General features: G+C 35.0%; 1 protein-coding gene across 9 annotated transcripts in view; it reads right to left on the bottom strand.

The window, feature by feature from the left end:
* The window catches only part of CTNNA3 (catenin alpha 3), a 1,640,794-nt gene that overhangs the window by 248,246 nt on the left and 1,377,441 nt on the right, over positions 1-15,107 (bottom strand). The gene's annotated exons all lie outside the window — the stretch shown is intronic.

Genomic DNA, 15,107 nt, shown 5'->3' with positions numbered 1-15,107 from the left:
TTAGAAACCAAGGCAGACTCAGCTGCAGTGATGGCAGCAGCGCTGGGATCCTCCGTGAGCTACAGACCAAGAGCCCACTAGACATCTGTCTAGTTGAGTGAAACAAGGCAGGCTCATAAATTGGACCTGCTATATATTAGGCAGAGCAAATTACAATTGACACTCATCCCTAGTGATGGAAATAGAGTAAGGAATAGTAGAAACCCAGGGAGAACACAACACAACCATGCTGCTACCCAACTCTTAGAAAACTGCTACCGTACAAGGACGTTGGTCCAAAGTACAAAGGTTGCATTAATTTGTAATTTAAATCAATGCATAAGCAAGACATAAGAGTTCTACTCTTCCTGGTGTCCAGAAGCCCAATGACAGACAAGAGGTATAGCTTGAGGAGAAATTCTTGAAAATTTTCACAAATTATTTTTAGCGACATTGTGATATCTAGGAATTATGGAAACAAATAAAAACCTAGTAATGCCCTGCAGTTTTGTGGGGTGTTTTTCTTCTGAAAACAAATACCAACTTATAAACCTTGTGACTTAGGCTTACAAAAAAAACAAAAAAACCCAACAACTATGTTCATCAACTCGAGAGGATAAGAATTTGGTTCAGAGATGCCTGGAAAAAGTAACACATGAGGGAACTATACAGGAGGAAATGATCTACAGTAAGTGGGAGTTTAAAAAATATCACTAAGAGATTGGTTTTGTTTTGTTTTTGATTTTGATTTTTGGCAGGAGGTTAAAAGAAGGGTTGAGAAAAAAAAACTCTCCATCTTTGGAATCCCTTAGAGGTACATTAATTCTAATTCCTAAGCCTGTCTAAGGACTGGGGAAACAAATTTTACTAGCTCCTTGTTTCTTTTCCTCTTTACAGATAATTAAATTTCGGTTATATTCTCTCTACTTGGTCAGGAACTGCTCAATAATTTATTAATATTCTAAAATTTTATTGGCATTTCTCATCTGAGACAACTTATTTTCCCAAATTCAGTTCTTTTGTAATTATATATTATATATATCTATAAGCATTGTTAGTGATATCTGAAGAAAAAGCAAAGTGTAATATATGTATAATCTATCACCTATAATTAGAAGGACAATCCTTATTTTAGGCAAATTCTCTCATAGACAGTTATAAGAAGTATGACTTTCTGACTTATTTGGTGAGTCAGTACAATCTGGGTAGCAAAACCAGACAAGAAGAGAACAAGTAAATAAAATCATAGATGAATATTACACACGTGCACAGCAAACGATTAAATAAAACACTACTAGCACATTGGATTTGCCAGAGTGTGAATAATAATACCTACAGGAATGCGGGATTGTTCAACATCAGATAATCTATCAAAAACTTGAGCATATTCATATATTAAAGAAAAAAATCTATCTTTTCAATAGTAGTCAATAAAATTCAATACTAACAATAAAATGCCTTAGTATACATGAAATAAAAGGAAACCTTCTCAAACTAACGAAAATTATCCACTTAAAAACCTGTAGCATATATACATTCGAAACATTCTATGAGGTCTTTAATCCCCCGCCTATTGCCTTCAGCACTTTAGTGAGAACAAATACTGCTGGGTCTTTTTCTTCCTTTTGAGGATTTTGAAGAAACATGTTTTCATTCAGCTGGGCTTCTAGAGAATCAATATGATAGAGACTATTTTTTTCAACTGCTCTGTGAGTAAGTGTTAGTAGTCTACACTGGAAGATCAAATCTTCTGTTTATCCTGACCAACACAAAATTTTCTTTTTTAACCAAAGGGCTATTTCCATCATGTGAATAAATGCTTCTGGCTGCTAACTTGACTCCCTACTTTGTTTTTGTTTTCTGGCCTGATTTTCAAAGTTGGCACAATATCCTTGGCCTCCCTCCTTTGAGGAATCTGAATTGAAAGGTGATCCTAGCTACTCTTATCAAATCATGTAGCAGAAAGCTAGCCTAAGAAGTACCAGTTTTAAATAAAAAATCTCAAAAATTATATTAAAAACATCATAATGTGGGGTGCGTGGGTGGCTCAGTTGGTTAAGTATCTGCCTTCAGCTCAGGTCATGGTCCCAGGGTCTGGGATCAGGCCCTACATGGGCTCTCTGCTCAGCGGGGAGCCGGCTTCTCTCTCTCCCTTTCCCTACCACTCCCCCTGCTTGTGCTCGCTCTCTGTGTCATATAAATAAATAAAATCTTCAAAATTAAAAAAAAATCATAATGTAATATATTAAATTGTTTTTAACCTCATATCCAAAAATGCTAACTACCCAAGTGAATACATCTCTCTTCTGGTAGCTGACTCTGTTGTTGTTGCTTGTTTTTTAACCACACAAAGAGAATCCTGTTTTGTAGAATGATGTCCATACTCAAACATTTTAATGGGTCGAAAAAAAAAAATTCAGGGCTATACACTGTCTCCTGCTTCAATCAAGATGAAATATCACCACATATTATCTCACTGCCCTTTAATCTGTTTACTTTATCCATTCATTCATTCGAGAGAGAGCGTGTGAGAGTGGGGGAGGGGCAGAGGGAGAGGAAGAGAATTTCAAGCAGACTCCTTGCTGAAGGCAGAGCCCCTTGAGGGGCCTAACCTCTTGACCCTGAGATCATGACCTGAGCTGAAACCAAGAGGGATGCTTAATCAACTGAGCCACCCAGGTGCCCCTTGTCAGTTTACTTTTTAACTAAATACTCATGGACTCCACATGGACAAGAAGTGGGACTCAGAAAAAATAAATTATCAACTTACTTTAAACTCCCTGCTACCATATAATTCAGCCATCCTACTTCCGAGTACATATCAAAAAGACCTGAAATTGGGATCTCAAAGGAATACCTTCACTCCTGTGTTCATTGCAACACTATTCCCAATAGCCAAGATATGGAAACAACCTAAATGTCTATCAATAGATGAATGGATAAAGAAAATGTGGTATATAACATATAATGTAATATTATTTGCCTTAAAAAAAAAGGAAACTTTGCTATATGTGACAGCATGAATGAACCTGGAGGACAGTCACAGAAGAACAAATACTACATTATTTGACTCATATGACATAATCTAAAATGGACAAACTCATAGAAGCAGAGAGTAGAACGGTCGTTTGCCAAGGGCTGAGGAGAGGGGGAAAATGCGGAGTTGTCACCTAATGGATATATACTTTCAGTTATTCAAAATGGATAATTTATGGAGATCTGCTATAAAACACAGTGCTTTTGGTTAACAATCCTATACTGTACATTTAAAAATCTGTTAGAAGGTAGATCACGTGTTAGGTGTTCTTTTCAAAATAATTACAAAAAAATTCTTTCCACAAAGTTTTAATGACCAAGACCCACTCAGAAGCACATGTATACACCCATATACCAGCACCCCCCTACACACATGTACTCATCTTGTCTCAGAGAGAGTCAAGCCAGAGCTGAATATCCAACAGATCAAAGGTGATTTCAAGGAAGAAGAGATGTTACAGAGGAAGGCTTCAAAATCAATGGGACAATGTCTTACATCAAATCCAGGGGGGATGGCAGAAAGGCAAGGATATACTCAGAAGCAAAGGGGTCTGTAACTAAGGTCAACGGAATGAAGTGAACAGTTTCTGAAGCACGAACAAAAGTAAAATAACCTGGAGTGATCACCTGACCACCAGTTCTTACAAGGGTGATATAAGTTTTGAGATAGGAATGGAGTTATTAAATGCAGAAGCAGTTTGAATAAATACTAGCTAGTTTTGAAATGATGATTTAAGCTCTGTGATGAAGTTCAGTATAAAATATGGATGAGAGTATCACAATCACTGGACTTCTCTTCAGAATTGCATTGCAAATGTGTCCAATAAAATTTTCTTCATGTAATTTCTAATTTATGACCACGGGCAGTCCTTTTATATTTCTGTTCAATCCTCCTATTTCTGAAATATGCATACAAATCACATCCCTGTGCTTACAGTATTTTACTGAAATCTTGTTGTATTAAACATTACTCAGCATATAAAATCTAACTTAATAGCTGAGGTTTAGGCAGCATTTTGCTGTAAGGCAAAATTGCTTTAGGTTGCAGTTTGTAGAAAACATTCTACCTATAATGATTAAAAACCCCAAATCACCCTATCTACCTCATGATTCCAGCATTTAGATTAGAATTTTTCTTACTATCCATTGTTACTGACACCTTTGAAACCAGTGTTGCTAGTTCATATGACACCTTGAAACTCAGTTCCTTTAGCTCGTTTATTATAGTGACTGACTTCTAACGCAGAACTTATCACCTAGTATTTCTTTATCTTCAAAATTTAGAACCTTTTTAGGTGATATCAATCCCATTCTCATTAAACTACTAAACTTTCATGTCACCCAAGTCAAACTCTCTACATCACATATTTCTCTTAGCATTTGCTTCTCTAGCTTACTTCTGACTACACTTTGCTCACTGCCCAGACTAAGATTCAGCTTAGTTCTGTCACTGCTGCTCCATCCCAGGACGCTGGGATCATGACCTGAGCCAAAGGCAGATGTTTAATGGACTGAGCTACCCAGGAGCCCTGCCCCCTTTTTAGTTTTAATATTTTTGGGAAAAGCTAGAAGAACTGCCCTGTTGTAACTTTTGATACCTAATTTCAACTGGACTTTCATTCACAATTGGTATTCTTTTCTTCATTTTGTATTGGTGTTCTGGTGAATTCCCCGTAAGGCCTATTTCCTATGTCCTCTTCTCCACAGACCAAAACCTTACTTTATCTCCTTTAAGCTGATGTTGCCCGAAGACTTAAACTGTGTGGTATTGCTTATTTCATCTATTCTCTCCATTTTTACAAATAATTGTCTCTGTAATACCCTTATTTCTCTCCACTGAAAGAACATGTATATTCCATTTTTCTAAGGTTTTTTTTTTTTTCTAGACTTGCTATAGACCCCACTGCTATCTCAACCCTCTCAGCCATTTATACTTCTTTGGTGGTTTACCTCTACTTCTAATCAAAGAAAGCTATGGCACCTACTTTAAAACTTCAAACAAATCATTGCTTAATATTTAAATGATTCTCTTCTTCGTTGATTTCAAACTTCCAAAATGGTCTGTATTCCATATTTCCAACTTCCCCTTAATACCACTCACATAAATGTAAATGTCCAGCACATTATCTGATCAAACTTCTCTTTCTTTCCAGTTAAACACTGGTATGCTTCAATCTTCTTGGGGTTTTTTGAATTATATATCTTGCTGTATTTCTCTTTCTTTCTTTTCTTTCTTTATTTCTTTCGTTCGTTCGTTCTTTCTTTCTTGTTTTTTCCTTAGAAATCTGGCTCATCCCCCACAGCTTTGCTTTTTATCTCATCTTCTGTAAGCACTTCCCAATGCTCAAATCTTGGTCTTCCTGGTGAGAACTTAAGCTCTTTTAAGGTGTTATAAATTAATTAGCAAAAAGATCTTGTACTATATGTATATCAGTTTTTGGATTTTCTCAAAAGAATCATATTTAGCAACATTCTTTCCCTTCATCAAAGGCTTCTTCTGCACTTAATTAACAAGAGACATAACTATGAGAGCAGAACAGCTTTATGGGCCGTTAATGCTGAGGTCCAAGCTACAGCTCGTGAGAAAAATAACCCAACATCACAAGCAAAAGTTTGGAGTTTGGGTGAGTATCAACCTTACAGATCCACCTCCATGACTCTCTCCTAATGGAAGATCCAACCAGTGGTGAAAAACCAGCTTTATCACCACATTTTAGCAAGGTTAATAAGATCTCTCAGAACAGAGAAAATAATCACTATGGCATTAGTTGAAATAGCGAAGTATTAAGTCAATGCTATGCATTTAGAGAACAACATAAAGACAAAAATCAATTTCAAGTATAAAATCAGTAAAGCCTAAGTATAAACTAACAATAATAAATAATGCTTCAAATGCCACTATCTTTCAGGGAATGCTATAAAAATGTCTCCGAATGGTGACAAGCCCATGCTTGTTGAAATGAACTTTCTGGATTTTCAAGAAGACACGGGTAGTGCAAGGAGTGGTCCCACTCTTATGAAAACAAAGCAATAATCATGGGAATAGCGTAGCATAATTGTAGTGGATTTTAAAAAGAGGTATGAGAGACATAATTATGAAGCAGGCATAAGCTCAAAGGTTAAAATATCACCAAAGAATGATGCTCTGGCTTTGAACAATATCCTTTGGAATTAATTTTTCCCCAAGGAAAAGAAGAAAAAAAACTCCAGTGACTAAAATTACTTAATTTTATTAACCCATCTGAAAAATTATGAACAGCTAGCGTTTCTACGTAAAATAATATGCCCAGTTAAATTTGAATTTCAGATAACCCACAATTTTATTATATTCTTAATATAATTATTCTTCATTTATCTGAATTTCAAATTTAAATTGATGTCTTATATTTTTATTTGCTAAATCTAGCTTCCCTAGAAAGACCTAACTGGTGAATGTTTTCTGTGTTGATGTTTAACTACTGCTGGTCCATCTCTCCACCCCTCAAGACTGTAAGTTCTAATCGAGACCATAATCTTTCACATTTACTAGTATATCTTCAGCATCTAAAACTCCAAATTCTAAGACAAAGTTTGAAGGTATAAGAGGTAGGAAGGTAGGGCTAGGATCAATTTCAGATTCACTTCCATTCTTGTTTTCTCATAAAGCTACTAAGCATTAGTAAAAAGCAAAAATCATCATCACATCCTAAAGGTCAATAAGAACACCTTCATGAAGAATAGGATCTTGTAAAATAATTACCTTAAATAAAGGAATGAAAACGAACCACTCACATTGTTTTCTCTCTCCACTTCTTGGTTATTCCAAATAGCAGTCAAGTTTTCCCTGTTTGACAAAACTATGTGGTAGCCGATAAAAGCAATCAACACATCTAAATTTCTCATTCAGACTCTTTCTCTTTTTCTCTTTCCTATCTTGTTAGACAAAATAACAACCCAATTGCACTGATAAATCACTGAAGAAGAAGGAAAGGAAAATAACAACTTTATTTCCTTTATTTTACAAATCAAAGGACTAAAACTCTCATAACTATGAGTTCTTTCCTGACCAAAACCTTTTACTAGTTCTGTGTTATAAAATAATCTGTCCAAAGGCTTGGTATGGTGTAAATACACTCCAAGATTCTGCCCCAGCCTCCCCCTCCAGATGTGTACCTCATCACAGTACTGAATACTGTCTCCTGGCACCTATTACAAGTATTCCAGAGTTCTCCCTGGCCCATAGGTGACTACTTCCTCCCTTGCACTCCCATCTGTTTATGTATATATTATCAATTTAAACATCTGTCTTCTCCTGTTAGTCTGAGATACGTGAATGCAGGGACCAAAGCTTACTCCTGCTGGAATGACTATCGTCTATTCAAGTGCCAGGGCACATAGTAGAAGCCCAAGGAGCTTTTGACAAATGAGGAAACACATACATAATTAATGGTGTAAACAATATCAAAGTGTAAGTACTGTGTTTGTTTGTTTGTTTTTTGCCAACCTATAGGATTGAACTAAAGATCTGTCAAAATTAATGTAAAAGTGACAATAAATTTTGAGATGAAATTTATCATAAAAATAAGTGTCAGCAATCTCTCAACCTAACAGACATGCTGAGAAGCCTGCTCTAGAACATACACAAAATTTTTCTATTTTCCACTTTTCTGTCCATTAATTAAATTTTATTTTCCTTCAGGCACAGTTTGAACATGTGGAGTATTTCTTATTCCATTGTGTTTAATTTCTATACTACTGTATTCTGCAGTTTTTCATCACACACATGCATACACATATACACTCACACACTATTTTGATAATAATGTGGATGAAGCAGATTTTGAAATCTAAACACTTTAATCAATCACATTGCTTCTATAACCACATTTTAAGTTCTCAGTTCCTAATTTAGAAGTGAATTTCTAGAATGTAACTGGTGTGAAAACTAAGATTTGCTTTTGTGTGCAAGGTATAAAAAGCCAAAAAAAAAATCTGTACTAAACATGTAAATCAAAATTAGTATATGGTCAGATGGTAACTCGGCTTATTGTGTGACTATTTCATAATGTATATAAATATCAAATCACTATGGTGCATACTTGAAGCTAATACAATATTGTATGTCTACTATTCTGCAAAATAAATAAATAAAAATAAAGCCAGAAAGCTACTGAAAGGCAAAAAAAGAAGAAGAAGAAAAAGAAGAAGAAGAAGAAGAAGAAGAAGAAGAAGAAGAAGAAGAAAAAGAAGAAGAAGAAGAAGAAACAGCATATGGTTATAGATACGATTTTCTCTTTTAAACACATTTTAAGCAAAATTTTCAAATGATAAAGATATGTTAGTTGATGCATAATCACCTCATCATTTTCAAATTTTTCATTTCACTTCGATTCAGGTGGTAAATAGATATAAAATTATAAAGTTATCTACATAATCTGTCATTGTGGATGTATTATTTATACATGTATTAACAGACCTTTTATTAATTAACATTGAAGAAAAAAATACTATATAAAATTGGTGATTCTTTTTATAAATGTAAGAGGTTATCCTTTATTTGCCAAGTGTCAAGTACTATGTACAAATTACTAAGCTAAGCAAGCACACTGTTAATTTAAACCTCATTATTCTCCAAAAGATCAGTAATATTATTATCCCCCAATTTGATTTAAAAAAATAGAGACATATAAATTCAATGGACATACTAAACTCTAAAAAATTACTTTGGTGGGGGCGCCTGGGTGGCTTAGTCGGTTAAGTGTCAGACTCTTGATTTCCACTCAGGTCTTGACCTCAGGGGGTGAGATCGAGTCCCACATCAGGCTCCACGCTCATCATGGAGTCTTCTTGAGTTTCCCCTCTCTCCTGCTCCCTTTGCCCCTACCCCTGCTCACTTTATCTCTCTCTCTCTCTCTCCAATCAATCAATCAATCAATCAATCTTTAAAATAAAGGACTTTGGTTACATAAGTATTACTTAGAGAAAAGGTGGTCACCTTATATTTGATTCCTTACAAATTTAGTCAGTTCACCAGGTGTACTCTCAATGTTTTTATTTTGGTCAACAGGCTTAGGAAACATTCAATCAATTCTACCTTTGGCCAACTATATGATTGGTCACCTATATGATTTTTTTAAAATTTTATTTTATTATTTTTTAAAGATTTTATTTATTTATTTGACAGAGATAGAGACAGCCAGCGAGAGAGGGAACACAAGCAGGGGGAGTGGGAGAGGAAGAAGCAGGCTCCTAGCGGAGGAGACTGATGTGGGGCTCGATCCCATAACGCCGGGATCACGCCCTGAGCCGAAGGCAGGCGCTTAACTGCTGTGCCACCCAGGCGCCCCATGATTTTTTTTTAAACAAAAAAGTATAACAACAATTTAGTAACTATTCCTGGGACATCATCTCATAATTATTAACTATCAGATATAATTTTAAATAAACAGTTTGAAAATCAGTGTATCAGAGTAAGTCGTTACCTTTTGGAGATCATGTATATACGTCTATAGAACAAATGAGTGAATGGGAATGACCTAATTTTCTGGGATATCTCTGAAATAAATTTTCGAGTGATAACATTACCCATATGTTCATTAATTCGAATATTTCAAAAAGAGTTAGGTTTTCTGGAAAATTGTTTTAGATGACTCAAAGACTCAAAAAAGATGAAGCTGCTGAGGTCTCAAGATGCAAATAAAGAATGCAAAGAAATGTGTTTGATGAAATCTGGGCAACGGCCAAGTAATAGTTCTCAATTAAGATGTTTCATGTAATTTTTATTATAAACATGTATATTTAACTTTATATATTAAGTAATTTGCAAATATTTGACTATTTCATCTATACTCTGATTTTTTTAAGATTTTATTTATTCGACAGAGAGAGAGAAAAAAAAAAAAAACAAGTGGGGGAATATCAGAGAGAGCAGGAGAAGCAGGCTCCCCACTGAGTAGGGAGCCTGACATGGGGCTCGATCCCAGGACTCAGGGATCATGACCCAATCCAAAGTCAGACACTTAACCCACTGAGCCACCCAGGTGCCCCTACACTCTGAAAGATTTTATAGTTAAATTGGCCAATTAAAAAATTGTTTCCTTTGTAAAATAAAAATTGGCTTATATTATGGGGTATTTCTATTTTAGGCATATCACAACATCACCTCTGTTATTTAAGTAATAAAAGAATCAGAATAACCAACATCTGGCCACATGCACAGCCTGGGCTTTTAACTACTGTCTACTTAAAGTGTGTATCTACTTTGCTACATCCAATTTTTTAAATATAATCCACAAAATAAAATTATACATTTGGTAGCCTTTAATACTTTTTTAATTCAAGTATAATTAACATATAGTGTTATATTAGTTTCAGGTGTACAATATAGTGATTCAACAATTCTATACATTACTCAGTGCTTATCACGATAAGTATACCCTTAATCCCCTTTATCTATTTCACTCATCCCCCGACCCCTCCCCTCTGGCAGCTACCAGTTTGTTGTCTCTATTTAGGAGTCTGTGTTTTTGTTCGTCTCTTTTTTTTTTCTTGGTTTGTTTATTTGTTTTTGTTTTTTTCTTAAATTCCACATATGAGTGACATCATATGGCACTTGTCTTTGATTTATTTCACTTAGCATTATACCTTCTGGGTCCAACCATGCTGTTGCAAATGGGAAGATTTCATTCCTTTTTATGGCTGAGTAATATTTCATTATATATATTCCATTACATATATATATATATATATATATATATATATATATATATAAAATCACATCATCTTTATCTATAAACGGACACTTGGATTGCTTACATATTTCGACTATTATAAATAATGTTGCAGTGAACATAGGGGTGCATATGTCTTTTCAAATTAGTGTTTTCCTTTTCTATGGGTAAATACCCAGCAGTGGAATTACTGAATCCTATGGCAATTTTATTTTAATCTTTTGAGGGATCCTTATACTGTTTTCCACAGTGGCTGTATCCATTTGCATTCCCACCAATAGTGCACAAGGGTTCCCTTTTCTCCACATATTGGCCAATACTTGTTATTTTTTTTGTCTTTTTTATTCTAGCCATTCTGACAGGTGTACAGTGATATTTCATTGTAGTTTTGATTTGTATTTTCCTGTTGATTAGTGATGTTAAGCATCTTTTCATGTGTTTGCTGGCCATTCATAGGTCTTCTTTAGAAAATTGTTTATTCAGGTCCTCTGACCACTTTTTTTATTCAGATCATTTGGGTGTCTTCTGGTGTTGAAGTCTTTAATACTTTTTAAAGGCAGCCTCTTGGCAGATGAAAGGATGTGTATGTATATTCAGTTGACACGTACTTCCTCAGAACTCAGTATATTTTGGTGAGTGCAAAAAAGCAATATCTAACCACAATTCACCTTAAAGGAGAAAGAGTACAAAACTAGACAAGGAAGAAAATAAGCTTCCCTGATATATAATTTATAATGTTATTATTAATATATATTGTTCTAAAAGGTATGTATTTTGATCCTTAAAGGTCATGCTGTGATTTTATGTCATTTCTGAAATTTATCCATTACGTTTCATGAAAAAAAAAATGTATCTAGGCACTCCGAGGAGGATCTATTTTACTGTATGGGGTTGGTATACTTTTGTATAATAGGCAACCAAAGACAGCAGTGTTTCTTTTTCCCAAAGAAGAACATTATTGAGAATAGACAATGTATGATTCTCCCATGTTCAAGATATCTGGATAGCCATGAAATAAGCTAGAGAATCTTTTCCAACATGTTATGCATGCCTTAGCCATGTATTTTGCTCTCATGTTAGTCTTATCTTCAAAATAAGCCCATCTTCTAGACATGCCATCAATTTATCTATTTTGTCAAAAAAAAAAAACAATGTTTAAAAGTGTTGCCTTTACATAGTGAAACTAACCATGGCAAGAGGTGAGAAATGGAGTAGGCGAGATGTTTACTGAATATATTAATTTATTTAGCTCTAGGTATCTTATTGCTTTTTACATACATGAGTTCAAATTTTTAAGAACTGCGGGCTGGTGGTGATCATCCCGCTCTCACCATACTATTATGCTCATGTGGATTGAAATGGTGTTGCAATGCCCAAATCACTATTTTTAAAGTCATTTTCTACCTGATGTATTTGTTCACATTAATAAAAAATTATTTGGCTACAGTCATTCATAGCCGCTGAAACAGCAAAACGCAAGCTAGTCCAAGATGATCTAATTTGTACTTGCCACCACAATATTTCTTCCAGGCACAATCAGCTACTCTGTCAGCAACAGTGAACCTCCTCTCTGTATGTTTAATGAGAAAATGTGGAGAAAGAATATAAAAAAATATTTTTATCAGGGCTCAGTTTTCCATCCCACTTATAGTTTCAAGATTCCCAGACAGTAGACGAGGCTCCGGCAAAGGTGAAAAGCAGCTAAAGATTCTGGTTTCTCATTTCTGGAATAAGAACTAGGTAGATAGATGGAGAGGGAAATTGTATAGGATTTAGTAATTCTGTAGCTATTCAAACATGGGAAAGAAAAATGAAAAGAATTTTAAACTCGCCAATGCTTTTCTCTTTACATATTCACAGGAAATAGATTACAAAGACAAAATACAACTGCAAATGATATTGAACTTTATGAGCATTCCTAGACTGATAATATCCTAGAACAATATAGTAAAGCTTAACTAAATCATAATGTAATTGCCACTAAATAATAATAATTAAAATAAATAGCATTTGTAGAGTACTGTGCAGTTTCCAAACTGCTTGGATATATACATCATTCTGTATTTATATCATCCCTAGCAAACACATAAAAACGAAACCTCCCTAGGATGGTTTGAGAAAAAAAAAAAATTTTTAATCAAATTAATTTGGAAAATTGTACTTAAAGGAATTTTAAAAGGTGAGATGTATATTAAAAGACTATAAATCACTAGAAAGTAGAGTCAGTTTACACTGAAAAGTAACTTCTTCCTGGCCTTGGCTTTTGTTCATATGTACTGTTCCGTTTAACTACATGATGAAATAACGCCTACTTTCCTCACATACACCCCACATACTACACGTTCCCACATAAGCACCATTGTTTCAATAATACGAGGATTCTCTTCTCCCAGGCACCAGGGGCATCAATGCCCAAGGAATAGAAGACCAGGTGGCTTTAGGCCCCTGCACTTCAATACCCATCTTGGCCCCCACCAAGACCACCCTGAGCATACTCAGTGTAAAGCTGGTATGCTTTTTATGCAAATGTATATATTTGAAAGATCTCCAACCCCATCCTCATCTTCTCAGGAGGTGGCAGTATTTAAATTGCAGTTTAGAAGCTCTGTATATGTCAATAAGTAAGATACTTTTGCAGTTAAAGTAATAACATAATTTCTGTTATGTCATACTTATTTATTTATGCATGTAAATTTATGCGTGTACATAAGTAAAGACCCTACTTTAACTCAGGCACTATTCTAAGATTTGGGGATATGTACATGGGAGGGGAAAAAAAAGCTGCTACTGAGGGGAAAGACAAAAAATATAATGAATGGGGGCCCCTGGTGGCTCAGTCAATTAAGTGTCTGCCTTGGCTCAGGTCATGATCTCAGGGTCCTGGAATCAAGCCCTGCATCAGGCTCCCTGCTCAGTGGGGAGCCTGCTTCTCCCTCTGCCCCCTGCTTTGCCCCTCCTATTGCCCCTCCCCCTCCCACTGCTTGTGCTTTCTCTCTCTCTCTCCCAAATAAACAAATGAATTTTTTAAAAAATATATAATGAATGAATAAATATATGGTATTTTATAAGGAAAGAAATGCTACACATTGCAACAGGGTAAACAGAATGAGTGCACACAACAACGGACAGTTAGAATTTTAAATAAGGAGATTAAGGTCCATCTCACCAATACGGTACATGTGGAAGAGAGGTGAGGGGGATGAGGGAGAGGTGCATGCATACATCTGGAATAAAAAGATGCAATTCAAAGAGAACAGGTATTGCCAAAGCCCTGAGGTAGGATCATACTTGGCATGTTTGAGAAACAATAAAAAAGATCAGTGTGGAGAAGTGGGTGGATAGAAGGTAGAAGATGCAGACATTAGAGGCATCTTAAAAGGCAATATGTTTTAAGAGGCATGAGAAGAATAGAAGAGTCAGAGATAAGCACATTTTCCATATCTCCATTTTTTATAGCAGTAAGTTAGGTTCTGCTTACAAATTGGGACTATAGGATAGTAAGCCGTGTGGACTCAGGACAACTTGAGCGTGTGTTTCTCATGATTGGTTGAAATATGTATATGTCGTGGCAAATATCTATGCATTTTCTATATGATTTAATAAACACTTCAGTCTATACTCTAAGTGACTTTTATATGAGAGTAAGAGAGACAAAACAGAGAGAGATGTAAACCAGAAATATGTAGTAGCTAAGAATGCTTTTCTCTAACTTCATTCTGTTTTCTGGCTCTCATAGCTTGAAAACATAGTCAAATATATTACTTGATATAGATTTGTAAGAAAATTCATCTAGCATATAACATCTAAGGTGTGTTAAATTAATTTTTAATTGACCGTTTAAAGTAATGGCATTGTACAAACAAGCTGGAGTAAAATAAGAATACATATGGGAAAGGATCTTTAGGCACTGAAAAACAACTGTGCCATGTATGGCTAGAAAAAGCTTAGGTACGCTAGGGAGCATGATTTCAATATATAGCTGTTATTGGAGAAAAATAACCATGATCTTTTACTATCTTCCTATAATCGAGTAAAGCAAACAAGATAATAAAAACATCAGATTCAGAATCTTAGCTTACTGAAATAATAGAGCCTCAATAGGGTCAAAGTTTCTTGCATTAAAAATAAAGGAGTACTTTTTTTATCCTGATAAGGAAAAGAAAATCTCCAGTTATTACATGATCTCTTAGGCTTAGCAATAAAAAAGAATTTCTTTAGAGGATGGCCTACTTCACAATTCCAGAGAAAAGCCACTGAGTGTGAATATTTCTTTTAATGGATGCTTTAATGTTATTTTCAGGTAGCCAGTAATTATAACTTTAGCCTAAATAAATACATACATTTTGGTACACTTATTTTCACAGACATTTACATTTACATGAT

The sequence above is a fragment of the Ursus arctos genome, unplaced genomic scaffold (assembly GCF_023065955.2).
Source record: "Ursus arctos isolate Adak ecotype North America unplaced genomic scaffold, UrsArc2.0 scaffold_7, whole genome shotgun sequence".
In the NCBI taxonomy this organism is placed as follows: Eukaryota; Metazoa; Chordata; class Mammalia; order Carnivora; family Ursidae; genus Ursus; species Ursus arctos.
This window is presented reverse-complemented; position numbering and strand designations above follow the sequence as displayed.